This window comes from Rattus norvegicus, chromosome 5 (genome assembly GCF_021556685.1).
Source record: "Rattus norvegicus strain SHRSP/BbbUtx chromosome 5, alternate assembly SHRSP_T2T, whole genome shotgun sequence".
Lineage (NCBI taxonomy): Eukaryota > Metazoa > Chordata > Mammalia > Rodentia > Muridae > Rattus > Rattus norvegicus.
The window spans coordinates 156,012,001-156,038,625 of record NC_141538.1 but is presented as its reverse complement, the minus strand read 5'-3'; the positions used below and the strand labels follow the sequence as shown (position 1 = coordinate 156,038,625).

The 26,625-nt window shown below is 48.3% G+C and overlaps 1 protein-coding gene and 1 long non-coding RNA gene across 3 annotated transcripts in view; one reads left to right on the top strand and one right to left on the bottom strand.

Annotated features, from left to right (window-relative positions):
• Positions 1 to 259: 259 nt before the first annotated feature.
• Positions 260 to 23,233, bottom strand: LOC148006116 (uncharacterized). Its single transcript, XR_015621269.1, has 3 exons — positions 23,168 to 23,233; positions 21,382 to 21,566; positions 260 to 2,735 (listed from the first exon to the last, which is right to left on the bottom strand). It is a non-coding gene; the product is annotated as an uncharacterized LOC148006116 (long non-coding RNA).
• The window catches only part of Alpl (alkaline phosphatase, biomineralization associated), a 55,066-nt gene continuing 50,982 nt past the window's right edge, over positions 22,542 to 26,625 (top strand). For both annotated transcript variants that reach the window (NM_013059.3, NM_001429380.1), the window contains 1 exon segment: positions 22,542 to 22,620. The gene's annotated coding sequence lies outside the window, so the exon portion shown is untranslated.

Below are 26,625 nucleotides of genomic sequence, written 5' to 3'. Positions count from 1 at the left end.
GTAGGACCCAGGGACCTTCCTAACTCTGTTTCCTTAGGCCAGCCTGTTCTACAAAGTGAGTTCCAGGACAGCCAGGGCTGTTACACAGAGAAACCCTGTCTCAAAAACCAACCAATCTAGGGGATTTAGCTTAGTGGTAGAACGCTTGCTTAGCAAGGGCAAGGCCCTGGGTTCCGTCCTCAGCTCCGAGAAAAACAAAACCAACCAACCAAAAAGATGAAAGTGTTCAGGCCAATTTGAGCAACAGAGTGGTGTTGTCTTTTTTTTTTTTAAGATTTATGTATTTATTTTATTTCTATGAGCACACTGCAGCTGCCTTCTGAACACCAGAAGAGGGCATCAGTTCCCATTACCGATAGTTATGAGTCACCATGTGGTTCCTGGGAATTGAACTCAGGACCCCTGGAAGAACAGCCGGTGCCCTTCACAATAGGGTGACATTTAAGAAGTCTCTGAGTCCGACATGGGGAGATGGCTTGGTCATCTCTGATCTGAAATCAGATCTTCAGCGTAAGAACAAAGAGAAGCCAAAGTTTAGAGGTCACCGACTCGCCAACATGAAGGTTTTCCTTGGCTCACGATTCAGGAGCTGCAGTCAGGGTTGTCCAGGGAGACAGAACTGATAGACTGAATCTGTATTACTCCATATCTATGTCTAGACAGGATGTATCAGAGTGGCTTACAGATGGCGGGCCAGCTTTTACAAGAATGTCTACCCATGGGAAGTCCAAGCACTCAGAAGTTGCTCAGTCCATGGGTGTGGATGTCTCAAGTCTTCAGCAGACCTTGGAATCCTGAAGAAGCAGGTTCTAATGCCAGTGAAGAAATGAACTTGTCATCGAGGCTGAGGGCAAGCAGACGGAGAGCAAGCTTCCTGAGTTCATGTCCTCTGTATAGGGGGACAACAGAAGGTGTGGCCCAGATTCAAGGTGGATCTTCTCACTTCAAAAGATCTGGATTTAAGGTGGTTCTTCTCGCTTCAAATTAGAAAAAAAAAAATACCTCACAGATGCACCCAGCCTCTTGGGCTTTAGTTAATTCCAGATGTAGTCAAAATGACAACCGAGAACAGCCACCACCACTCCACCCCTTGTCAACTTGACGCACCATCATATCCCCTGTGTCATGCTTGATTTCCAAACAAAAGTAATAACCCCAGCTCCTAATTATGCCTGATATGAGATGACCATTTCACATACAGTCACAAACACCTTTAAAATAGGTGACAATGTTCCTTTAGAGACATTCCTTTAGTATCTCGAAACTTAAATATAATTACTGATATTCTCTCAACTGACAAACTGACCAAAGAAATCACATATATCTGTACTAATAACTCTTCACAGATCAGTCGTAATCCTCATTTCTGCAACTCCCTTCCTCTCCTGCCTGTTCTCCATTTCCTCATCCCTCGGAAGCAGTGCAACAGGTCTTGGCTCTTTGGCTCTTTATGTGGAAGGTCGACCCATTCCTTCATTCCTGACCAGTCTGTGCCTTTGTCGTCCTGCCCGGATTAGGCTATTGTAGTTTCCCGTTGACACTGATCACAGGACACGGTTGTAGCAAGAGAACCCCGAAGGTTCCCCTGCAGTCCAGACATAAATCTCTCTTAGCTCCATTGTGAAGACGCAATCCAATTTCCCCTTGGTAATCTGGATCAATCACCCCTCCTAACACTGGTATTCCTTTCTTGGTCTGTCAGCTAAAGGCGTCACAAGCCCAAAGTGACAAGGAAGTCAGAGCCTCCAGTTCAATGCAATGTTTGTTGTGGCTCCTGGCAGGAACATTTACTCCTCTCTCTGGTTCCAACACTTCTAGGCCAACAGAACTGAAGGTTTTGGGAACAGAATGACTCTAGCTATGTAAATCTAGCCAGCACGGGAGGCTTCAGTCCATAGCCTCTTGTTGTTCTGTTGCTTTTGGACCATGGTAAATTAAAGCCCAGGAGAGAGGCGACAATGTCCCACTAGGTCCTACCTCCCAAAGTTTCTACTGCCTCTCAGTACTGACACAGGATGGGGACAAAGCCTTCAGCCTGTGGACTTAGGGGGACATTCAAGATCTAAACTAGAGCATTGGCTTCTCAGCACGAGTGTGACCGATACACAGTGTGTCCTAAAAGGGGACAGCAGTGTCATCCTGAGACAGCCAGAAACCTCACAACCATTCTGTTGAGGAGCTGGCTGCCTGGTGGTGATGGAGACAGAGGGGATGTCAGGATTCAGCCCTTTGAAGCAATTAGTAAAATTACCAGGAGTTGGGGCTGATCTTGGACCTGAAGAGAGTGGAATGAGGAGAGCATGCAGGTGTAGGCCTGGTCTGTGGACTGAATGGACTCTACCCAAGAATGACAAGACTGAGACGCTAGGGGGTGGCAGGCTTTAGATAGTGATTCTCAACCTTCCTAATGTTGTGCCTGTTGACCTGTTGATACAGTTCCTCATGTTGTGGTCACCCCCTGTGGTGGAGCAACTATTTTTGGCCGGAAGGGAGGGGTACTGTTAGGAGGTGTGGCCTTGTTGGATCAAGTGCATCCCTGTGGAGGTGGGCTTTGGAAGTTGCCTCCTATGCTCAGGCTCCATCGATTGTAGAAGAGAGCTTCCTCCTAGTTGCCTAAGAATGCCAGTCTCTCCTGGTGGCCTCCTGGATGCAGAACTCTCAGCTCCTCCAGCACCATTTCTGCCTGGGTGTTGCCATGCTTCCTGCCATGATGATAATGGACTGAGCCTCTGAAACTGTAAGCCAGCCCCAATTAAATGTTGGCCTTTATAGGAGTTGCTTTGGTCATGGTGTCTGTTTACAGCAATGGAAATCCTAAGACACCCTTCCAACCATAAATTATTTCATTGTTACCTCAAAACTGAAATTTTGCTACTGTTACGAATCACAGTGTAAATGTCTGCGACCCTAAGGGAATCAAGACCCACAGGTTGAGAACTGAGAGCCTTATTTTGAATTAAGAGGCTCAGTTTCTGCAAGGGATAAGGTGGCTTTCGTTGCTCAGAACACCTGTACTTCCGGTGGGGGAGGGGCGGGCGGGGCGGAAACCCTCCCTTGCTGGAAACCTTCCCCCATCTCCCATGGAGGTGGAAACACAGCTCCATACACTTAAGAATGGCATTAAGAACCCTGTAGTGTCACTCCCAATCTTGGGGTGATGGCGACAGGCAGGTCCTTGAAGCTCATTGGCCAATGAGCTTAGCCTAGATAAAGTTCCAAGCCAATGAAAGGCGTTGTCTTTTTTTTTTTTAAAAAGGTGTTACCTGAAGACATCTTAAGTTGTTCTCTGGCATCTACATAGATGTGCACACACATGTGCGCGCGCGCGCACACACACACACACACACACACACACACACACACACACACACACACACACACACAGACTTAACAGATTTATCTGAAAGGCAAGTGACTTTCCTCAGGCTTATCACAAGGAAACTGAGGTTCAGAGAGGGAAGTACTTTTGCTCACCCACACCCAGCTGACTCCAGTCCCAGCTGCAGCCTGGCCCATTGCTCCAGTCCCCTGGGGATGACACATGAAGTAGAAACCCAGAGAAAGAGATTGAACCTGGTCCTGAAGCTCCCCAGGGTGAAGAGACCCCACAGAAGGTCGCAGCAAGGCTGGATTTTAGTGCCCTAAGCACTGCCCACTGCGGGGGGCGCTGTAAAACTCCTCAGCTAGGGAAACGGCTGGAGCCTGCTGCCTACGCTAGGTGCTGAGTTTCTCAGAAGTCCTGGGAGAAGTGACTACAGGGGAACATTTTTTGAACTGTGGGTATCAGTGCTGTCAGTCTCAATGGGGCTTTGCACGAGCTCCCAGGGTAGGGATGGATCACCGCTCCTCTCCACAGGGATCAGAGTCAGGGGAGGGTGAAGTAAGGAGACCCTTCACCCCCACATCCGTGATTATGAGATCCTAAAAGCCAGCAGCAGGTGCTGCTCCCCAACACACAAGACCACAGACTACACCCCCACTCCATTAGAGGTTGCGGGTCTCAGGGTTGGCCTGTCAGAGCCTCCTAGGCTGTCCTCATGTTCGAGACCACCCCCCACCCCACCATGCTGTGCAGGGAGCATTCACTCACTTGGCGCTCTGAATTTACAAGATTCGGGGAGACACTTTGCAGGGTGCTCACCGCCTCCCTTGCTGCCCAGCACAGACCCAGATAAGCTCTTAATGACCCCAATTTAGCAGGCCCAGGAGGGTTTTTCAGTGTTCAATTTTCTCTCCTTCCTTCCTGAATCAACACGCGGTCAGCGCACCGCTCCCCGCTTTCTGCTAAGAGCCCGCTCTAGGCAACAGATTGGAGCTGGAATTTACTAATGCATTTTGTATTCATGGAAACCCAAGCTCACGATTGCCTTCTATTTATAGCAAGTGAGATTGGCTTTCCAGTTCTTATTTAATTCTAAAATAAATCTATCGGTTTTTTTTTTAAAGCCATCAGAAGCAACACAGCAACTAAGCGTTGGTTCAGGTGATGCGGAGAAGACACGCCAACCGCAGAGCCTGGGAAAAACAGCTGTCTAGAATTTGAAAGAATTTTCTAGAAGAGGAAGTGCATCACCTCCCACTCAGTGTCACAGACTGGAACTCACTTCTTTCCAAAATACTCCAAAGATCAGAGAACTTTCCTTTTGGCCTGTGACCAACTGGCAGAGACCTGTTGGGATCAGGGAGGAATTAACAACGTGGGCATTGTTTTCAGGGGATGCTTCCTGCCTGCTGCCCTGGTCCCTAGGAAATGAAAATATATAAACAAAATCGCCAGGACTCAGTCAACATTGGTGGGTTTGAACACTGTCTCACAGTACTGGGCTCAACATGGTTCCAGGGACAGTGATAAAGCAGAAAAGGTCTGAGAAGGAAAGGGTATGCACGTATGTTTGTATGTATGTTGTGTTTGTGTGTAAGCATGTGTGCATGCATGCATGCATGTATATATGCATGTGTGTATGTGTGTGCATACATGTATATATGCATGTTTCTATGTATTCATGCATGTCTGTATGTACATGACTGTGCCTATGCATATGTGCATCTGTGTATTATGTATGTGTGTATGTGTTTTATGTATGCACACATGTATATGTTTGTATATATGTATGCATGGATGTATGTACATGCTTGTGTGTATGTATGTGTATATCTGTGTATGCTATGCTATGTATGTATGTGTGCATGTATGTGCATTGTATATGTATGTGTGCCTTAGTGTGAGTGTGGAGGTCAGAGGACAACTTGCAAGAGGCTCATTTGTCCTTCCATTGGTGGGTCCTAGGTCCACATGAGCCATCTTGCTTACCTGGCACACATATTTGCAGAGTGATCTCTAACAGCTGAGAGAGGGTAGGGTGAAGGCAGGAGAAGGAGAGGGATTGGCCCAGTCCAAGAGCTGCCGATGTACCTCCTTGTGTGGAAATGTCTGTCTCCTGTCTTTGTGCTGTCAGACTTCTGGCCAGTGAGTCAGGAACCTCTCCTGCTCCCCACCTCCAGCTGGATTGTCTGACTAGTAACTCGAGTTTGTTCCACACGAGCCCCCTTCATGGAAGTGTGGGAGATCTGGACAGAGAATGTGTTCCTTCACAGGCACAGAAGATGGCTAAAGAATAAAGAATACAGTGAGGGGGCTAGAGAGACGGCTGGGCAGTGAAGAGCCCTTGCTGCTCTTGCAGAGGACCTGTGTCCCATTCCCAGCACCCACATGGCAGCTCACAACTGTAGTGGCAGTAGTTCTAAGGGATCGGATGCCCCTTTCTGATCAGCAGGCACTGCGTGCACATGTTATACTTACATACATGTGGGCAAAACATTCATAGAAATAAAAATTAAAACAAATAGAATCTTTTAAAAATGAGTGATGAACGGGGCTAAGGGATATAGCTCGGTGGTAGAGTGGTCCACTAGCTCATAGGTAGCCTTGGGTTCTATCTAAGTCTGCTTAAAGGCAGATATGCTAGCACTGGAGAGGCAGAAGCAGGAGACTAGAAGTTCAAGGTCATCCTTGGCTATATAGTGAATCTGAAACCAGACTGAGATACCTGAGACCTTATTTAAAAAGGGTTGGGGGCAAGCCCAAGGCCCTGGGTTCGGTCCCCAGGTCCAAAAAAAAAGGGTTGGGGGACCAGGATGGGCTGCCATCAGCACACACATAATGGGAGACTTTCTAGACCAGCAGCAGGCAGGGCAAGGCCCCATACCTGTTCAACCTTGTCCTTTGAGAAATCAGGAAATACAAGTTCACAGTTACCTGTGGCTCTCGTAAAAGACTGAGTGAGTGCATGACTGAATTATGGACTTGACCTAGTACATAGCAGGAAAGGAAGTCGTTATCAATTTGGAAGAAATCTTTGCTGTTGTAAGAGGAGAGGCGGGCTTGCAGCTGTGTCTCAGGGGACCTGCGTGGTCTCCGCAGGCTTGGAGAAAAATGGTAAAAGAGAAAATGAGACTCGGGTTTTCAGGTGCTTAATCCTTAAGGGCTGTCATCCACCCAGTTCCTCTCCTGAATGGACTCAGCCTGTCTCTCTTTCCCTTGCCATGTCACAAGGGAAGAGCCACCAAGTATAGGAAAATGCTAGTCTGCCTCCAGGGACAAACCGGCCATCTATCTGTATCTTATATGGGAGATCCTCCCAAGCCACTAGAACAAAAATTCTAAACAAGAGAAAATGTATTATCTTCCTGGTTCACAAGCCCCAGACTTCTCCAAGAACAGCATCAAATGCCTGATAGCCTTCCTGTCCACGGCAGCCTGCATCTCCCCACCCACAGGGTCACCATTTTCTTTCCAGATAAAAAGTCTTAGTTCTTTTTCTTCCTCTTCCTCTTCTCCTCCTCTCCTTCTCTATTGACTCAGGTTGTTACGTAAATCCAAGATGGACAGGGAACTTACTACATAACTGAGAATGGCTAGGCTGGCCTTGAATTCCTGACATTACTGCCTCCTTCTCCCTAACGCCGAGGTTGCAGGAATCTTGGACTCTTGTTTTTATAATCGTCCCTTAGACAAGTCCTAGTCTGGTATCTGTGATAAGGCAAGGCAGAAGAGCAGGGCACGTGTCCTTTAAGCTGAGGCCGATGGGCTGTCTCAGTGAAGGAATGGGCGCCTGGTTTGAAAGTGGCTTTCTGTATCCAATCAAATGCAGAAGCACCGAGATCAGTATTTGGGGATAGTGTTTTTCAGAAAGCCCTGCTCACGCTGTGCTTTGACATGTTTTGACCAGCCTGGCTCTGAGGCCCGGACAATCCTCCCTGGCTCCTGCCCGTAGGATACAGTGCCCACGCTCTGAAGTTGGCAGCCACACGATCATTTCTACCGACCTTTTAGGGCAGGTTACCATCGGCTTGCTCTCTTCTGGCAGAGGTCAGGCAATGCGGGGACAAGGATAGTATTATGGTGTGGACCAACCACCAGAGTGTCCTTAAATGGCTCTGAGCATGCTTCAGGCTCAGGCACCACCTCCTGCGTCCGTGTCTACAGGGTCTCCCTCAGGAGAAGCACAGGGGTAAGTGGGATGTGGCTTCTCCCTCATCTCCTCCTATCTCTCCCTATACCTGTCACTGCACGTAGGCTCCCTCACATTCCCGCAACATTGATGAAGTGGGATGTGGCTTCTCCCTCATCTCCTCCTATCTCTCCCTATACCTGTCACTGCACGTAGGCTCCCTCACATTCCTGCAACACTGATGGTTTTATTACCCTGCCCACCCGTCTCTCTGAAAGCTGCTTCTCCCTCTTACAGACTCCTTTCTAACTATACACACTCAGTCATACATAAATGCACATGTATAAAAAAAATTAGCCCTTGGCAGCCAGGTGTGGTGGTCCACGCCTTTAATCTCAGCTGTCAGGTACAAAGGCAGGAGGCTCCCTGTTAGTTTGAGAGAAGCCTGGTTTATACAGTGAGTTCCAGGACAGCCAGGGCTATCTAGAGAGTCCTTGGGTCAAACAAACGAAACAAGGAAACAAAAAAACCCCACCACTGATAACAACATTGGCAGCTGGGATCACCCATGGAAACATGCATTTGCCTTTCTAACCCTGAGTCAGCTCACTGTCAGGTCCCATCCGGTCTCCTGAAAATGCCATAACTTCATTTTTCTGTACGGCTGAGTAAGATCCCACTGTGCATAGGTCCCACAGTTCCTTCATCTGTCCCCCGACTGAGGGACATCTGGGCTGATTCTACTTCCTGGTTACTGTAAATACAGCATCAATGAGCAATGAGTGTCTCTGCGGTAGGATATAGTCATCAAGCATATTCTTAGGAGTGTAACGGCTGGGTCATAGGATATGACATATATGTATCATATATCATATGTACCATATATCATATCATATGTATCATACCATATAGCACCATATATATCATATAGACCATATCATGTATATCATATCACATATATAATATCATATATAACATACATCACACCATATATCATATACATCATATAATATCACATACATCATAGCATATATAGCATATCACATATATATCATTATACCATATTATATATAATATATCATATATCATACATATCAGTTATTTACATCTATAATTATATATAGTATACACACACACATTTGTTTTTTAAAGAAATCTCCACTTTAAGTCAAGCATGGTTGTGTACCCCTTTAATCCCAGCACTCAGGGGGCAGAGGCAGGAGGATTTTTGTGAATTTGAGTCCAACGTGGTCTACAAAGTGGGTTCCAGGACAGCCAAGGTTATACGGAAAAACCCTGTCTCAAAACAAAACAAAACAAAACAAAACACACACACACACACACACACACACACACACACACACACCCTCCACTCTGATTCCCACAGAGTCCACACCAGTTTACACCTTTGCCCGCAGGGAATAAGGATTCATTTTTCCCTATGCCCCTGACAACACTTGCTGTCATTTCTTTTTCTGAAGATAACTAATCTGTCCGGAAAGATGGATTCTGAAATCAGAAAACCAGGTTTGATTTGCACTTCCCTGATAGCTAAGGATGTTGCAAACTTTTAGAAAATCTCCTGCTTTTTCTGATGTATAATTTTTGTAACTTTTCGAGTCACCTTTTCTGGGCAGGACCCTTTTTGGTCACTTGAAACATCAGGGTGGAGGAGTTTGAAGACTGAGGGAAACGCTTAGGAAGTTAAACCCTCCTTCTCAGGTCCTCGAAGTGGAAACTGGAAACGGGAAGGTGAAAAGGTGGGGCTTCAGCTACTCTTGCCTCAGTTTTTCCCTGTGCTCCCATTTCCCCAGCCCCAGCAGTGGGCTCTGCTTCCTCCCTGGATCAGCTTGGCTCCAGCACATAGGAGACCCTGACTTGTCAACTTTCGGACACCCTCTTAGTTCAGGCTCTGATTGTAGACATGGTTGGTACACTCTTCTTTTTTAAAGATTTATTTATTTATTTATTTATTATGTGAGCACACTGTTGCTTTCTTCAGAGACACCAGAAGAAGAGGGCATCGGATCCCATTACAGGTGGTTGTGAGTCACCATGTGGTTGCTGGGAATTGAACTCAGGACCTCTGGAAGAGCAGTCAGTGCTCTTAACCTCTGAGTCATTTCTCCAGTCTCTGGGTACCACTCCTCTTTGTGTCTGGGGACAAGTCCAGGGAGTGGCTGGACTTGTTGGCAGTGTGGTGGCAAGGCCACAAGTGCACATCTTCATTGAACAACAAAAGAGGAAGTGTCATTTGTGACCTCAAGAATGTGGATGATTGAGTCTAGTTTAGGGCGTTGCACTCCAGTCATAGGCCAGTGCCTCATCTCTGGTTGCTGCCAGGTTGGCATTGCATAGCCCCATCCAAATCCATGGTTGGCTGTACCAGGAGTGGGATGTGACCCAATTGGGTCAATCCAGTTCTCTTTCCTGGGCTCAAGCGTTGTGATCCCTTGATGAGGTCACAGGGAGAACCCCAGGGAAATCTTGTCAAGCTACATAAAGCCAGAGAGGAGGAAACTGGTTGGAAGGAGCAGGAGAGCAGGGCCTTGCGCTTCCTAGGTAAGCGCTCTACCACTGAGCTAAACCCAGGAGAGCTTTTCAAATGCTCTCCCAAACCTTTGTTACTGTTGACAGGTGATAAAACACCGGGAGTGCCAGCTACTAAATCCAAGGGCTAGCCTGTGCCCCGTATTCTTCCAAGGGATTCAGAGGCACAGAGTGAACCACATGCTCAAAAATTGTTCAGCTAGTAGTGTCCCGTTTGAATGTGGCCTGTCACTGGGAACCCTAGATGTTCAGGGCCTCCAGTTCATTCTGGCTTACTCCAAGCCAGCCAAGACTAGAGGGGCAGCAGACAAGCAGTCTTCCCAGACTACTCCCACTTCCTGGAGATGAGGAGAGAGTGCCACATACCTTACCCTATCCCTGCCCTGAACTCTCCAACCCAGGGGCCTTCCCTATATAATCCATATATAAGACCACTTTGCTTGTTTCTTCTCTCTGGGCCTCTGGGCTGCTGCACCTGACTCCCTCTCTCCCCTCTCCCTTCCCTCCCCTCCCCCTCTCCCCACGTAGCTCAGGGTCATGTCCACTCTGGACTGCCTCAGATGTCCCTGCCTCTGACTATGTTCTCTCACATGTTTATGATAAACCTCCTCCCCCACACCTAGGAGCGGTCATGTTCTTGCTTTTTTTTTTTTTTTCTATTCAGAAAGGACCCTGGGCCAGCTGGAAGAATGGCAGTTGAGTACTTGACCTTTCACCCCTTGTGACCATCAAAGTTCAGGGTCACTTATTGGCACTATTTGGATAAGGTTTGGGGGTCAATTAATTATGTGAGTGCACTGTTGTCTCTTCAGAGACAACAGAAGAAGAGGGCATTGGATCCCATTATGGATGGTTGTGAGCCACCCTGTGGTTGCTGGGAATTGAACTCAGGACCTCTGGAAGAGCATGTATCTCAGGTCAGCTTTAAGATCTATAGCAAAGGATGATCTTGAACTCCTGATCCTCCTGCCTCTACTTCCTGAGTTCAGAGTTTTCAGGCATGCGCTGCCAAACTCAGTTTATGCAATGCTAGAGCTCAACCAAGACCTCGTACATGCTAAGGGAGCACTCTGCCAGCTAGCCTGTCTTAGTTACTGTCCTATTGCTGTAAAGAGACACCCTGAGCAAGACAACTTTTATAAAAGAAAGTTTTGTTTGTTTGGTTGGTTTGGGTTTTTTGTTTGTCTGTTTGCTTTGTTTTGTTTTCCAAGACAGGGTTTCTACGTAGTGGGTCGGTCTGATGTGACTTGTATTCTAATGCTAAATTCCGGTTCCTCAAGATGTGATCACAGATCCTCATGTATTCTAAGTGATGCCATGCGAACTTTCTCCCCAGTTTCTCTGGTCAAGAAAAGGCTAGAGCCTGTGATTGGGCAAGGAAGGGAGAAAGGTGGGACTATAGGGTCCAGCGAGGGGTTTGCAGGTAGAAAGACAGAGGAGAGAAAGATGGATGTCTTAGTTAGGGTTTTATTGCTGTGAACAGACATCATGACCAATGCAAGTCTTATAAAAGACCACATTTAATTGGGAATGGCTTACAGGTTCAGAGGTTCAGAGGTTCAGGCCATTATCATCAAGGCGGGAACATGGCAGCATCCAGGCAGGCGTGGTGCAGGAGGAGCTGAGAGTTCTACATCTTCATCTGAAGGCTGCTGGGAGAAGACTGGCTTCCAGGCAGCTAGGATGAGGTTCTTATAGCCCACACCCACAGTGACACACCTACTCCAACAAGGCCACACCTACTCCAACGAGGCCACACCTCTTAATAGGGCCATCCCCTGGGCCAAGCATATACAAACAATCACAATGGAGAAGAAGCCACCACGGACCAGAACTGCATAGCTAGGAGAAATAGCAAGTAACAAGGGACCCACAGCTGGGGAGTAAGTTAGATCTGCCCAGTCTAGGCTTATGGCTTGTGAATAAACACCTGGGTTGTGTGTCTTTTATATGGGCTGGTTAAGATTGTAAATTCACACTACATTTCTCCGTGTAGCTCTCACCTCACTCTGTAGACCAGGTTAGCCTCAAACTCAGAGATACACCTGCCTCTGCCTCCCAAGTGCTGGGATTAAAGGTGCACATCACCACTACCGGGCAAAAGAAAGCTTTTAATTGGTTTCAGAGGGTTATCCATCATCATCATGGTGGGAAGCAGGCAGGTAGGAAGCTGGACCTTTATATCCTAGTCTGCAGGCAGCAGGCAGAGAGAGAGAGAGAGAGAGAGAGAGAGAGAGAGAGAGAGAGAGAGAGAGAGAGAGAGAGAGAGAGAGACTGGGCCTGGTGTGGCCTTTTGAAACCTCAAAGCCACCCCCAGTGACACATCTGCTTTAACAAGGCCACACCTCCTAATCCTTCCCAAACAGTTCCACCAGATGGGGATCAAGCATTCAAACATGAACTTCTCATTCAACTCACCACACAGCTCTATCTGAGGCCCATGAATAGATCCTTTCTCTTGGAACTAGGGTGCCAAGGCCAGGAGCCTGTTAGCTGCTGCTGGCCGACCATGTCTTGGCCTTCAAGCGTCTGTTTCATTTTCTCTGCAGTGGGGACCATGCTGGCTATCAGAGAAATAAATGGGATGTGTGTCTGGGCAGAACGCTGCACAAGACTGAGAAATGGTGTATGTATCCCATGGTGCAATTCTTTTAAAGTTTTTCTTTTTTTTTTTTTTTTTTTGGTTCTTTTTTTCGGAGCTGGGGACCGAACCCAGGGCCTTGCGCTTCCTAGGTAAGCGCTCTACCACTGAGCTAAATCCCCAACCCCTAAAGTTTTTCTTTACTGTATAAATTAACTTTAGAAAACTATTACCAAGGTGTTCCATGGGGCACCTGTATGTATTGAGGTTGCAGGCAATTTACCTTTTCTTTAAAATAATTGGGGACTTTTTGGGTGTGTTTTGGATGTATGTTTACACATGTGTGCAGAGGTTAAAAGAGGGGTCAGGTCCTTTGGAACTACAATTACTTATGGTTGTGAGCTATTAGGTGGGTGCTGGGAACTGACCCTGGCCAATCTGCAAGAAATGCTCTTAACTGCTAAAGCACCTCTCCCACCCCTACGATCCTTCTTTTTGCATTTAAGCTTCCCCGCCCGAACAGAGTGACTCACACATTATCTTAGTTGGGGTTTCTATTGCTATGACTGATAAAACGCCATGATCAAAAGCAGCTTGGGGAGGAAAGGGTTTATTTCAGGTCATGTCCCAGTCCCCATCTGTCACAAAGGGAAGTCAGGGCAGGAACTCAATGCAGGAACCTGGAGGCAGGAACTGAAACAGAGGCTATGGAAGCATGTTGCTTACTGGCTGGCTCATCCTGGCTTACTCACCCTGCTTTCTCATAGCGCTCAGGACTACCTGCCCAGGAGTGGTACCACTCACAATGAGCTGGGCCCTTCCACATCAAGCACCAATCAAGAAAATGCAGTACAGACTTACCAGCAGGCCAGTCTTATAGAGGTTCCCCCCCCAATCAAGATCCGAGCTTCCCAGATACATTTCTAACTGGTGCAAAGTTAAGAACCAGCCAGCCCATATGTTTAAAAACATGTTGGAGCTGGATAGTAGTGTGTTGAGGTTTGGTCTGTTGCTATGTATTGTAGACTGGACCTCCTCCCCAAGGTCTTTATTCCAGGAACAAAGAGATCCTCACGTATACCAAGCGATGCTATGTAACCTTGCCCCCGGGTTATCCCTGATAAAAAAGCCTATAGCTTGTAGCTGGGCCAAAGAGAGGTAGGCAAGGCTTCAGTTCCCTCACTTGGTGTCTGAAGCACAGAACACAAGGGGAGAGAGAGGAGACTGAAGAGAGAGGAAGACATCATGGGGTAAGGGATTGTGAGAACGAGCCATGAGGGCTGGCCAGTCAGAGTTAGAGTGGCCCAGGCTGAACATGACAAGTCATATCTCTGGGTTACTGATTGGGAAGTAGACAAAATAGCTTAGTGGGTGGATGTCTGCCCAGCTCTAGTGCATTAAGGCTTATTATAAATATGAAAGTTTGTGGTCTTTTATCTGAGAACTAAATGATCAAAGGCATGGCAGAACCCCTCAACTGAGATTAAATACCTACTACGATGGTAGTGTCTCAGGCCTGCCTTTATCTCTGTACTCTGGAGGCAGAGGCAGGCGGCTGAGTTCAGGGCCAGCCTGGTCTACAGAGTAAGTTCTAGGACAGCCAGGGCTACACAGAGAAACCCTGTTTTGAAAAAACGAACAGGGGCTGGAGAGATGGCTCAGCGGTTAAGAGCACTGACTGCTCTTCCAGAGGTCATGAGTTCAATTCCCAGCAACCACATGGTGGCTCACAACCATCTGTAATGAGATCTGGTGCCCTCTTCTGGCCTGCAGTCACATATGCAGGCAGAATGCTATATGTAAAATAAATAAATAAATAAATATTTAAAAAGAAAAAGAAAAAACGAACAAATGAAACAAAAACAACAACAACAACAACAGCAACAATAAAAAAAAGTTGAGCTTTGTACATATAAAGTATGGCTATTACTTTTTTGGATATTTTAGGGCAGGGTCTCGTGATCTCAGGGTAGCCTTGAACTCAGCAAGTAGCAGATGATAGATTTAAACTCTTGGTCCTCCAGCCTCCAGCCCACATACTGTGATTACAGGTGTGCACCACCACAGCTGGTTAATACATTGCTGGGGTATGAACTCGAGGACCCCGTGTGAGCTAGGTTAGCACTCTACCAACCACATTCCAGCCCTCTGGTTTGGATTTATTTTATTTTTGATACAGGATCTCATGCCGTGGCCAAGGCTGGTCTGGAAGTCACTCTGTGGAGCAGTCGGGCTTTGGAATTCGTGGCAATCCTTCTGCATCAGCCTCCTGTTTAAAATATTGTTATTTGCCTCCAAGTAATTTTCTCTGGCAAATATAGAATCTCACCGAAGCAAGAGAGTGGAGAACTGTCTAACAGCTGAAGCTACTGTGTGTGGGCTTCCCCAGTACCCACGTTTCTCTTCTCGTTTAGGGGAAAATGTGTGGGCAGGATCTGCCCATCTCCCTGGGTGGGCCAGCACCGGCCTACATAGTTACTGCGGTGACTGGTTAGGAAGCCATGGAGGAGCTAGAAGACTCCTCCAGTCCAAACTTGTATTTTTTTAAGGCAATAGATTAATTTTTTTCCTCTTTCCTTACTCTCTTCCCTCCTTTCCTATCTGTCTGTCTTAAATGTATTTATTTATTATTGTATTATAAATAATAACTTATATAATAAATGCACAATACATAATAAATAAATTACTGGGGCTGGAGAGATGGTTCAGTGGTTAAGAGCACTGACTGCTCTTCCTGAGTTCAATTCCCAGCAACCACATGCTGTCTCATAACCATCTATAATGGGATCTGATACCCTCTTCTGGTATGTCTAAAGAGAGCAACAGTATACTCATATAAATTTTTTTAAAAATCTAAAAAATAAAAAAGTAAAAATATACTTATTATGTAATTATATGCTTATATAAAATATTATTAATGATAAATAATGTAATAAAATATTGTTTATTATTGTATAATTATTGCATTTATGATATGATATTCATGTTTATGAGGGCATGAGATTGCCATGGTACTCAGGTGGTCAGAGTTGGTTTTCTTCTTTTTTTTTTTAAGATTTATTTATTTATTCTATATAAGGTCACTGTAGCTGTCTTCAGACACACCAGAAGAGGGCAACAGATCCCATTACCGATGGTTGTGAGCCACCACGTGGTTGCTGGGAATTGAACTCAGGACCTCTGGAAGAGCAGTCAGTGCTCTTAACCACTGAGTCATCTCTCTAGCCTCTGATTCTCTTACTTTATGTTGGTTACAGGAATTATTACCAAGTGAGCCTTCCTTCCATTCTCCCTTCCAGTCTCTTTCTTTTCTCTTTGTTTCTTTGTTTCTTTTTTGAAACAAGGTTTCTGTATGTATCCTTGGCTGCTCTGAAACTTGCTATGTAGAGGAGGCTGGCCTTGAACTCACAGAGATCCACCTGCCTCTGCCTCCCAAATCCTGAGATTAAAATCCTTGCCTGGCTCTTTTTTTTCTTTCTTTGAATGTGTGGTATTCAAGTCTATATGTATGCATGTTTTCGTGCACACATGAGTACAGTTGTGTGAGCATGTGTTGTGTGTTCGAGGGCACGGAGGCCAGAGGTTGACATTGGGCGTCTCCCTCCATTACTAGCTACTTTGTTTACTGAGTAACTTTGTTTACTGAGTCCCCACTGCTTTATTACTGAGCCACCTCCTGACCTCAATCTTATTTTTGAAATATTGAAAGGAACTACCATGTGTCCTGAGACCTCACCTGGTTGGAAACAGAGAACTAGAACAAGAGAAACTGGGTCCTGAAAACATCAAGTCACCCCATTTAGTGAGCAGAGAACTTCCTTAGTTTTTAAACCTGTTTAAGGAGTTGATTTTTTTTTTTTTTGTTATTAAGGACAACTCCCTACTAAAGAAACTGGGAACAGAAACAGTGTAGCACGCTACAGGCTCTGTCATGCCCACCTTAGAGAGCTGTGGAAGTGGGTACCAGAAGGTGAACCCGAACTGGGAAGTCAGCAGCCCCACACAGCTGACAGAGGATGCATTAGCTGCCCTATAGCCTGGCGACTGTGGGATTCAAACTTGTACGTACATAGCTGGCTTGTGGGGAACTTTAGTATTCTGGGATGGTCAGCCACGTTTTTTGCTCATTGTTAACTGCCAGCAAAAAAAAAAAAAAAAAAAAAAAAAAAAAAAAAGCAGCTCCGTCTTTGAGCTGGGCTTGTGTATGTTGGGAGGAAAATGAGCTTTGTTAAGAGGGAGGACTATCACAGCCTCAAAGCTGAATTCAAGACCTCAGACTATATTTAGAAGCAAATGCTGGGAGGTAGGAGGCTTAGTACATCAAACAGCAAATCTAGGCTCCTCCCAGCAGTCCAGTTAAGCCTTTGTTTAACAAGGAGAACCACCTCCTGGTCTCGCTACACTAAGAGGTGGACAATGGGCCAGAGGCCAATTAGTGGTGCTCTTTGACCCCACCTCCAACCCCTTGCTAGAGGTCATCTGTGATCACCATGAGGATGAGGAGATTCACAGACCCTAAGGTCATTTTCTTTGTAAATAACTTTGTAAAGATTTATTGTGTGTGTGTGTGGTGTGTGGTGTGTGTGTGTGTGTGTGTGTGTGTGTGTGTGCATATACCTGCAGATGCCAGAAGAGAGTATCGGATTCCCCTGGAGCTGTAGTTACAGGTGGCGGTAAGCCACCAGCACTCTGTGGCAAAACGGCAAGGAGAAATGGGAAAATTACTTGGGAAACTTACGGGCTGGCCAGCTTGGAGTACACAGTGTGCTATGGACACTAACTATGACTCTCCCTCAACAAGATGGAAAGAGAGACCCAATTCCCAAAAGTTGTCCTTTAACCTCCACAGGTATGCCATGACATCTGTGCCCGTGTATGCGGGCTTGCTCCTCCCCCAACCCCCATTCTAAAAATGTATATTGCTACTGCTGGGGCCTGCCTGGGTACATGCTTAACATGTGTGGCCCTGTCCAATCCTCAGGACCAGCTGTATGTATGTAAGTAAAGCTATCCCCATTCTGGTCCATATTGAACTGCCACACTTAGCAGGAAGTGATGTCCCACTCAGAGGAGCATCTGCACGGCCCATCTCCTATGGATTCAGGGAAGACAGAGCCATGGCGGACAGACAGAGATCCTTCCTTGGCTGTCCTGCACACAACCAAGCCCTCCCACTACTGATAAGAGGGTACTGCTTTCCTGACTTACTGTGGCAAGGGCCAGCTGCTGTGGCTGCCTGAGTCTGCCCTGGCCTCTGGAATCCGGCTCCTAGAAGGCTGCCTTGACCTTTTGCTCTTGGCTTGCAGCCTTTTCGGGGCTGAGAGTAGGAAGCAGTGTGCTCCCTCTCCCAGCTTGGAGTCCTGCTCACAAGTCCCTTGAGAAATAAGGACAAAAATGGGCACACTGTTTGGTAGACAATGAGGTTTTTCTTACAGGGCGGGCTCCTCTGGTCCTTTGTCAGAAGGACTTCCTCACAGGGCAGTTGGGGCTGGAGGACAGTCTGTGGGCCAGGAGCTGGGAGCAGGGCTGACATGCTGGGGCCTCGGGCTGGGGAGTAGAGTTGTTATGTGTGAAGGGACTGGATGTGGGTCTGCCCATGATAGAGAAACGGGATGAGCGAAAGAAGCCAGAGATGAGATTAGCTAAGTGAGGGGCTGAGGCAGGATCAGGTTAAGCTTAGGACGGGTTGAGATTTGGTCCTGGGAGGGTATGTTACATACTGTGTAAGAGCCGAGGTGGTAGACGGATTCTCCTTCCTGTCTGAGTGTCCTTGGACAGCTTTCTCTTCTCTCCCTTGGGCAACTGCTACTGTTGGCCCCTCTTCAGCACACCGGGATCTGCTCTGGCTTCCTGTTCTGGTCATCATAGTTACCAAGTAATCTATTCATTTATGATGTGTATTGTTTCTGTCAGCCGACTCCTGAGAGTGCCCCTCCCCTTCACCTTGTTAGCGTGGGGCCGCACTTCCTCGAGCAGCCTGGACCACATTAGGTATCTAATAAACCTCTGTGGAGTGCACACAACTGCTAGCCTGTCCTAGCGGAGCTGAATGCTTCCTCCTTTGAAAAGAGAATGGAGTTAAGGATGTAGCTTAGTTAGGGGACCGTTTGCCAAACAAACGCAAGGCCCAGCACTTCATAAACTGAGCAAGATGGCCTCTTCCTGTAATCTCGGCACTTGGGTGGTACAGGCAGTAGATTGGGAGTCTAAGATCATCCCCAGTGGGGCTATGAATATAGTTCAGAGGGTAGAGTTCTCACGTAGCATCCATGAGCCCTGGGTTCGAACCCTAGCCGTATATACAGATATGTGTTAGCACATATCTGTAATCCCAGCATGCAGGAAGTGGAGGCAGAAGGACCATCCTTGACTACATATCAGATTGAGGCTATCCTGGGCAACACAGTGCTTACTCACTCTCTCTTTTGTTTCGTTTCGGTTCGGTTGGTTTGGTTTTGTTGAGACCAGGCTGGCCTCAAACTCAAATATCTGCCTGCCTCTGCCTCCCATGTGTTGGGGTTGAAGTCGTGTGTCACCGCTACCCAGTAAGAACCCCCCCCTCGGGGGCTGGAGAGATGGCTCAGTGGTTAAGAGCACTGACTGCTCTTCCCAAGGTCCTGAGTTCAAATCCCAGCAGCCACATGGTGGCTCACAACCATCTGTAATGGGATCTTATGCCCTCTATATAATAAATAAATATTAAAAAAAAAAGAACCCCCCCTCCTAAAGAGAGGGTTGGGGAGAGGTGTTAGAGAGGCTGCCTCCATGGTTACAAAATGAGTCTTATTGTGTCTTATTGTGACGAGAGCTTTGAATCATGTGGACAGGCACAAAGGAAGTGTTCCTCAAATGACAACTCACAGTGGACTTTCCTTTCCCAACTGTGAATTCCCCATTCTCTATGTAGGGCTGCTCTGAGCAGCCTGACTCACTAGATGGAGTCAGGAACCCTACAGCAGGCCCCTCCTTCGGGATCTCCAAGTTCATTTTCATACTGAGTTGAAGGCGGGGCCAGAGGGGACCCAGAGAGTCAAGAACTGAAGCTTTGGTTAGGCCTAAGCTTGAAATATAACCATCACACCTGTAAACATCTACGAGAGTTCAGTCTTTCCTACCCCCACGGGCCACACTGCCTCTGTCAGTCGTCCCTTCTCCTTTGTCCCTCTCTGTCCACTAAGGTCCCTACTCTAAGCTTTGGACTCCTGGCTCTTACTTGAGCCCTCTATCCCCACACCATCCGGTTTTTTAAGACATGGTCCCTCTCTGCAGTTGTTTGGTCTTGGATTTGCAATCCTCCTGCCTCGGCCCTCTGAATATTAAGATTATAGGGGTGCGGGTCAACTGAGCCGTGACTAGGAAACTTGGGTCTTATTTCAAGCAGGGAGCTCATGGCATAGAGTCAATGTGGACAAAGAGGAAGGATACAGAGCTCTCAGGCATGGGGGCTTGGAGGTTGACTGGTTCTGTTTGCCCATTTCTTTCATCTTGGAATTGTACCCTGGAGACCATGTATGAAAAGATGGTGTGATATCTATATAAGGAGCTGCTTCCATTCACTGAGCAGGCCAGGCATCCGGACCAAACAGCTGCAGGGAATCTGGGTCTTTTTTTTTTTTCTTTTTATTCAGAGCTGGGGACCAAACCCAGGGCCTTGTGCTTGCTAGGCAAGCGTTCTACCACTGAGCTAAATCCCCAACCCTGGGAATCTGGGTCTTAACCAGAGATACTCTGTCAGCTTACCAGCCGGCTAGGACAAGGCTAGGGCAGGGGGTGGTGTGGATTCGGGCTCCTGATGTGAAGGCCTGGCCTCCTCCTGGCTTTTAGGCAGCATCAAAAGTGGTACCCAGGGGTTGGGGATTTAGCTCAGTGGTAGAGCGCTTGCCTAGGAAGCGCAAGGCCCTGGGTTCGGTCCCCAGCTCCGGAAAAAAAAGAACAACAACAACAACAAAAAAAAAAATTGGTACCCAGAGATCAGGGAAGCAAGGCATGCTGGGAGACACCATCTCAGTTGATTGCTTACTTCTGTGCTGAATCTGAGACCCAGGGTCTCGTGCACATAGGCAAGTACTATACCCCACTGATTACATTCTTCAACTGAATTCTGGAGGGTCAGAGACCAACAACAGGGAAAGTGTGCAGTGAAGAAGGTGGGGGGGATGGGGAGTGGGGAGGGGGAGATAAGCAGCCACACCAATCCCTTGGAGAGCGCTTGTGATTCTCCATGAAGACAGAATGGTCTCTCACGGGGCAAACCAGAATTGCTCATTCCCAATGGATGGTATTGGGGGCCTGGGAGGTGGGGGAAGTTCATGGTAACAGACAGAAACCGTCCAATTCCTGCCGCTAGCTTCAGCTTCTCAGCTCTGCCCATGTTGGGAAGGAAGACCTCCTGTGATGCGGATGTCCCTTGGCACACAGAGGCTGATATTATCTCAAGCCTTTTGTAATCCCGAGCCGTTTGGCGCTAGCAAGCAATTGCCAAGCGCTGTGTTCTGAGCTCACGGCTGTCTTAACTCTCGGCTTCTTATAGACAAGGACGAGAAACGTCCAGAGCTTCATTTGTTCATTGCCCCCATGACTTTTGCCACCGTGACCTCACTACGAAATACACAAACAAAGGAGTAGTTGATCCAATACTTGGGTCTCACTTTGTAAAAACATAAACTTATTTCTTAAGGGAAATTTTACAGCACTACAGTAAATAAACAGAATCAGTTATTAAAATGCAAGACCAAAGGGAAACAAACCCAGGCATTCTCGGTTTTTGGCATCAGACTCCGGCTCTGGCCCTGAACTTACCAATGAGTCATACGTTGTCTCTGGGCCTTGGTTTTCCTTCTGTACATTGGGCTCAATGGTAGATCTCATATAGAAGAAGCCCGGACCTACGACGGAACTTGAGGCTAGAATTGGTCAATCCTGGGGCATAGGCGCTGAGGAAGATGGAGTTCAGGGATGCATGATCCTTACTTTCAAATCTCTGGCTGTTGGGGATTAGAGACACAAATAGTTTCAGTCAGCTTCAGTAGCTGTAAGACCTTCCTCTTAGGAGAAGGATATGAGAAGGGATTCAAACGGTGGTGACATTCAAACCGACCTCCAGGAGTTCACAGCAGGAAATGGATCAGAGACTTCCAGAACCCAGACTGGCTCTCACGGGAAGGGAGGTGATGGCCCCTGGGGAATGGAGTGAGGCCTGTAAGCACCCAGCGGTTGCCTTTCCTCTCCCATTGATCTAGAATTTGTTTCCTGTGCATTTTCCCAACACGGCGGTCTCTTATAACTCCCTCAATAACGGGAAGCAAGGGAAACCAGGGGATAGTGTCTGCCGGTTATAGAGCCTTGGGCAGCCCTCCGAGGTCACCAGAGCAGGCTTGTGGGCCTGGACAGTCTGTCTCCACTGCCTGGGAAGTGGTGTGACCCGGGCAGGTCCTGGGGCCTCTGACTGGGACAGACAGAATGTCCTGAGTCCCTATTTCTGAAGGCATTAGGGAGGGAAGGCCCTGCCGGAGGGATCTCCCTCTGCTTCCTACTGACTTCGCTAAGGGCGAAAAAGAAAGTGGCTAGGAAAGGGGTAAGGGTGAGAGGCTCAGAGGCGCACATGGTTACAGACAAGGATGTCTAGGCAGAAAGATAGAGACTTAAGAGAAGCCAAGTGGATTCATAGACGCGCAGTCAGGCACAGGAAAACAACCATCAAGGGACAAACATTCCTACAGAGAAATCAAACCTAACGACACGCCAGCCCTGAGGCCAGGATGAGCAAGGCGGGCTAACCTGCCTGTTGCAGCCCTACGGGCCGGGTCGAGGGCCGCGCTCCCGGCAGGGGGCGCCCTGGCAACGCAGAGGCACCAGCCTGGGGCTCCGGGTGCGGGCCGGGGGCGGGGCGGCCGGGGGCGGGGAGGCCGGCGGGTGCTCGGCCGGGCCGCCTTCATAAGCAGGCGGGGGAGGTGGCCGCCAGAGTAGGCTCCCGCCACGGCGCTCCTTAGGGCCACCGCTCGGCGCGCCGGGACAGACCCTCCCCACTCCTGCCTGCAGGTAAGGAAAGCATGCTGCGCCCGCGGCTGGTGCGACTCTCACGCGCGCGCTCCGCCGGTCCCGTAGTGACTGTCCCAGCCACTGTGGGGAACGTGGAAGGTCAGGCTCCCTGGGGACTCACGACCTCCCGCTCCGGACCCCGCGTGCATCTCTTGGGGCCTGGCAGGATGACGGTCGTGTCGCCCGCGGAGCCGCTACTCAGGACCCTACCCTGGTGCTAAGCACCTGCTCCCGGTGCCCACGCGGCGCCGTAATCCACAGCTGCGCCCTTCGTGGTCCCAAGCCACTCTGTCCCGTTGGTGTCTAAAGTAGTTGGGGAGCAGCTGGGAGAAGGCACGTGCTGAGATCTTTGGCGGGAGAGATCGGAGACCGCAAGCTAGTGTCTGTCTGGGAGCGGGGGAGCCCAGGAAACGGAAGGAGCCTGCGAACGGCTCCGGGCTGCGTGCACGTGAGAGTGGGGCTGCTGCCTTGCCCTGCGTGGGTAAGAAAGGGTTAAAGGCACAGGCACAGCGGCAGGACCCAAGGCAGAAGAAAACCTCATTCTTACCCCACATTGTCCATGGTAATCCTTTTCAACACTAATGGGCCTGGGGAAGGAGGCCTTGCAAAGGACTCTGGGTATGCCTGTGAATCCTGATTAAAAGAGAGGGCTGGCGCGGTGATGCTGGCAGTCTGGAGGCTGGGGATCTCAGTGAGTTCGAGGCCACTCTAGCTATCTAGGGAGATTGGGTCTCAAAGTCATGCATACATATATATATACACATACATACATATGTGGGTACATGCACACATGCATACAAGAGAGGGATGCTTGCTTCTCAGGCCTGGAAGGAACTTTGGCTCTAAGAAGAACTTAAAGACCCCCTCAGGCAGACTCAGATTCTCAGTCTTGTTGAGAATTAGTGAGGAGGACACTGTTTATTGAATGCCTACTATGTGCTAAACACTGCTTTGACACCTGACAGAAATCTCATCTACAAATAGGGACAGTGAGTTTTAGACAAGGTAAGTGATGTCAGGAATTGAACCCTGTTGCCCATTCTCCGCAGCCCAAGAGATGAAGGAAAGCCCCTCTCAGGTTTCCCTTCATCCTCCAAGCCTCCCTGGTCTTCCCAGCCAGCTCTTTCCTCTCCAACCTTAACTCCTTGCCCATCTCCTCTCTGTCCTTTTCCCTGTCCTGAACTATCTCTGATTCCGTTGGGGGAGAACACAGCTTCTCAGAAACCTACTGGTGGAGTGAGACAGGTCTAGGCTGGTTGCCATGTCCTGTCTGTGACAGTCCCATCTATATGTTAGGGCTACAGTGAACCAAAAGACCGGACAGGCCAGAATGGTGGGTGTCTTTTATCCACACATCCTTACCAGGCATCAGCTGTGTGCTAAGAGGTGCCAAGAGTGGCACTGTCAACACCGGGCCCCCCATCCTGTTGAGGTGAACCTTTGCATAACAAATTCTTTTCAGGCTTTGAAAATTTGAGTGTCGCACAGTAGAGTCAAGATGAAGTAGTTCCCAAAGAAAGGGATAAAGGTATCACACCGTGTCACAGGGAGCAGCCAGTACATGGTCCTAACGAGATGGGGCATAGCTGTGTGACCAGGGCACAGCTCTGGTCTCCCTGTGTCTCGGATTCTCCTTGAGGGTATACAGGAACTGGAACTCATCGTTCTGTAGACCCTCTGGGTAGGGAGGGCACTGTACAGCTTGCAACGTGTTTTGCAGGTTCATGTGCTATAGAAAGCAATGACTGTCCCCCACTCCAGTGTCAGCAGAAATTGCATCAGAGTGTACAGGGTTATGTCATTGCCTCTGAACCCTGCGATCCCGTCAACCACCTTTGTCCAGGCTCTGCCCACTCCCTGATGGGCAGGAAGCACTCGGCCTTCCTACTGTTACTCAGATGTAGCTCCTCCCTCCCGGACTGACACAGCTCAGCCCGGGAAGGGAGCCTGGAGCTCCAGGCTAGGAATAACCCAGGAATCTCCTACCATCCACCTCTACCTCATTGTCCATGGAGCAACCCAACACCAAACCCTTTCCTGTTCTATCCTGCAAAGACAGGAGATGCTATCCTTTCCCGCATGCGAAGAAACCTCTTGAAGGGACAGCTTGAAGGGACAGTGACTTGCCCTGGGACATATACAAGCCACTTGGGGCTCTGGGGCTGGGCTTAAGGACCTACAATTTTTGGTCCTGTGATAGGTCCAGTGATCTCCCTGCCAGAGCGTCTGTGGGCTTCAGGCTTCTGGGGGAAAGGGGACATGGGGGTGAATCCAGGATGCAGAATCCAGGGGTAGAGTTTAACGTTCTCAGCCTGAAGTTTATCTGACTGGGCATATTAAGACAAAAACCCTGAAGCTTGAGAAGAAGCCTTATGGGGAGCAGGCAAGCTGGGCTGAGAACTTGTGCTCAGAATTCTCCACTTGGCCACAGGAATGCTGACTGAGCTCCGGAGCACAACAGCCCATCGTCACTGGCACACCAGGGCTGGGCTGTGTGGTATGTGTGTTATTTTGGCTCCCCCCGCCCCCCTCCGCCTTCTTATTTCTGGAGCTGTGCTAACCTTCGGAAGACAGTGGGAGACGGTAGATTGAAAACTCATTATCTGTACTGCTGTGTGACCCTCGACAAGCTTCTCTGCCCTCGGACCCTCTGTTTCCTCACCTGTGATGTGTCGTAATAAGCATGGGTACCAGTTGCTGAGGGCCGGCAAGATCATAAGCAGTCTACCAACCTTAGGCTTCAACTACCTGGGCTGTAAGAGTCAATACCTTAAGCCGGGCTGTGTTGGCACACGCCTTTAATCCCAGCACTTGGGAGGCAGAGGCAGAGGCGGGTGGATCTCTGAGTTTGGGGTCAGCCTGGTCTACAGAGTGAGTTCCAGGACAGCTGAAGCTATACTGAAAAACCCTGTCTCCAAAAAAAAAAAAAAAAACCCAAAATCAATCAATCAATCAATCATCAATCAATCATCAATCAGTACTATGGTTCCAGTTCTCAGCTGGGTGACAGGAAGCAAATGGCTTTCCCTCTCTTGAGTGACAGCTCACAGTGGTCCCCAGCATCAATATCGATTGCTCCGTGGTCCAAAGAACATGCCAGAATGCTTTCTCTATTTATCTGCCTTCTCACACCCCCTGCCCCAAGATTTTGTAATTGCTCCCAGAAAAAGCCGGTGCTTAAAGTTTCCCATGCTTCAAACCCCAGCCTCGATGTGGCATGAAATCAATTGTTTGCATTTGATTTAACTTCTCAAAGGAAGGGGTAACATTTGAGATGAGAGTGGGGGCTGCGGGGGGTGGGGATGAAGTTGAAGTAGATGTGTTTTTGTTTAACTGGAGGATGGTGGTTAAACCACACCCCCACACCCCTGTGTTATTACCATTGCCCCTTTTGAGTTCCAGTAACCAAGAACTAAGAGTCAGGTTTCTCTAAAAACTGTGGTCTTTTCTGGCTGGCGTAGACAACTTGCTCTCCCATAATTATTATTATTATTGTTATTATTTTTATTATTATTTTTTTGCTTTATGGTCATTGGAGGGGACTCAGAGATGTCTAGAATTGTAGGCTAGCCAGGCTCAGCCCCTGGCTGTGTCCATTGGTAATTTTGAGGCCCAGAGAGGAAAAGTAGCTTGCCCAGGGGCACACAGCTGTTTACGCTCAGCCTCCTGCCTCTTTGGGTTTTCCAAAGGTGACCCTCCCCCACACTCACACAAGCCATGCCTCTGGTGGACTTGGCGTGTTGGCGTGTCACTTCCATGGTGTGTCCTTAATTTACTGTATTTATTTATTTATTTGAAACAGGGTCTTATGTAGCCCAGGCTGGCCTTGAAACTTGCTATGTAGCAAAGGATGGCCCTCAACTTCTCTGTTCCTCCTGCCTTCACCTCCCGAGTTCCGGGAGTACAGGTGTGTGCCTCCAGGCATGCTTTGCATGCTGGGAATAGAACCAAGAGCTTCATGCATATTGGGCAAGCAGTCTACCAACTGAGACACATCCTTGGCCC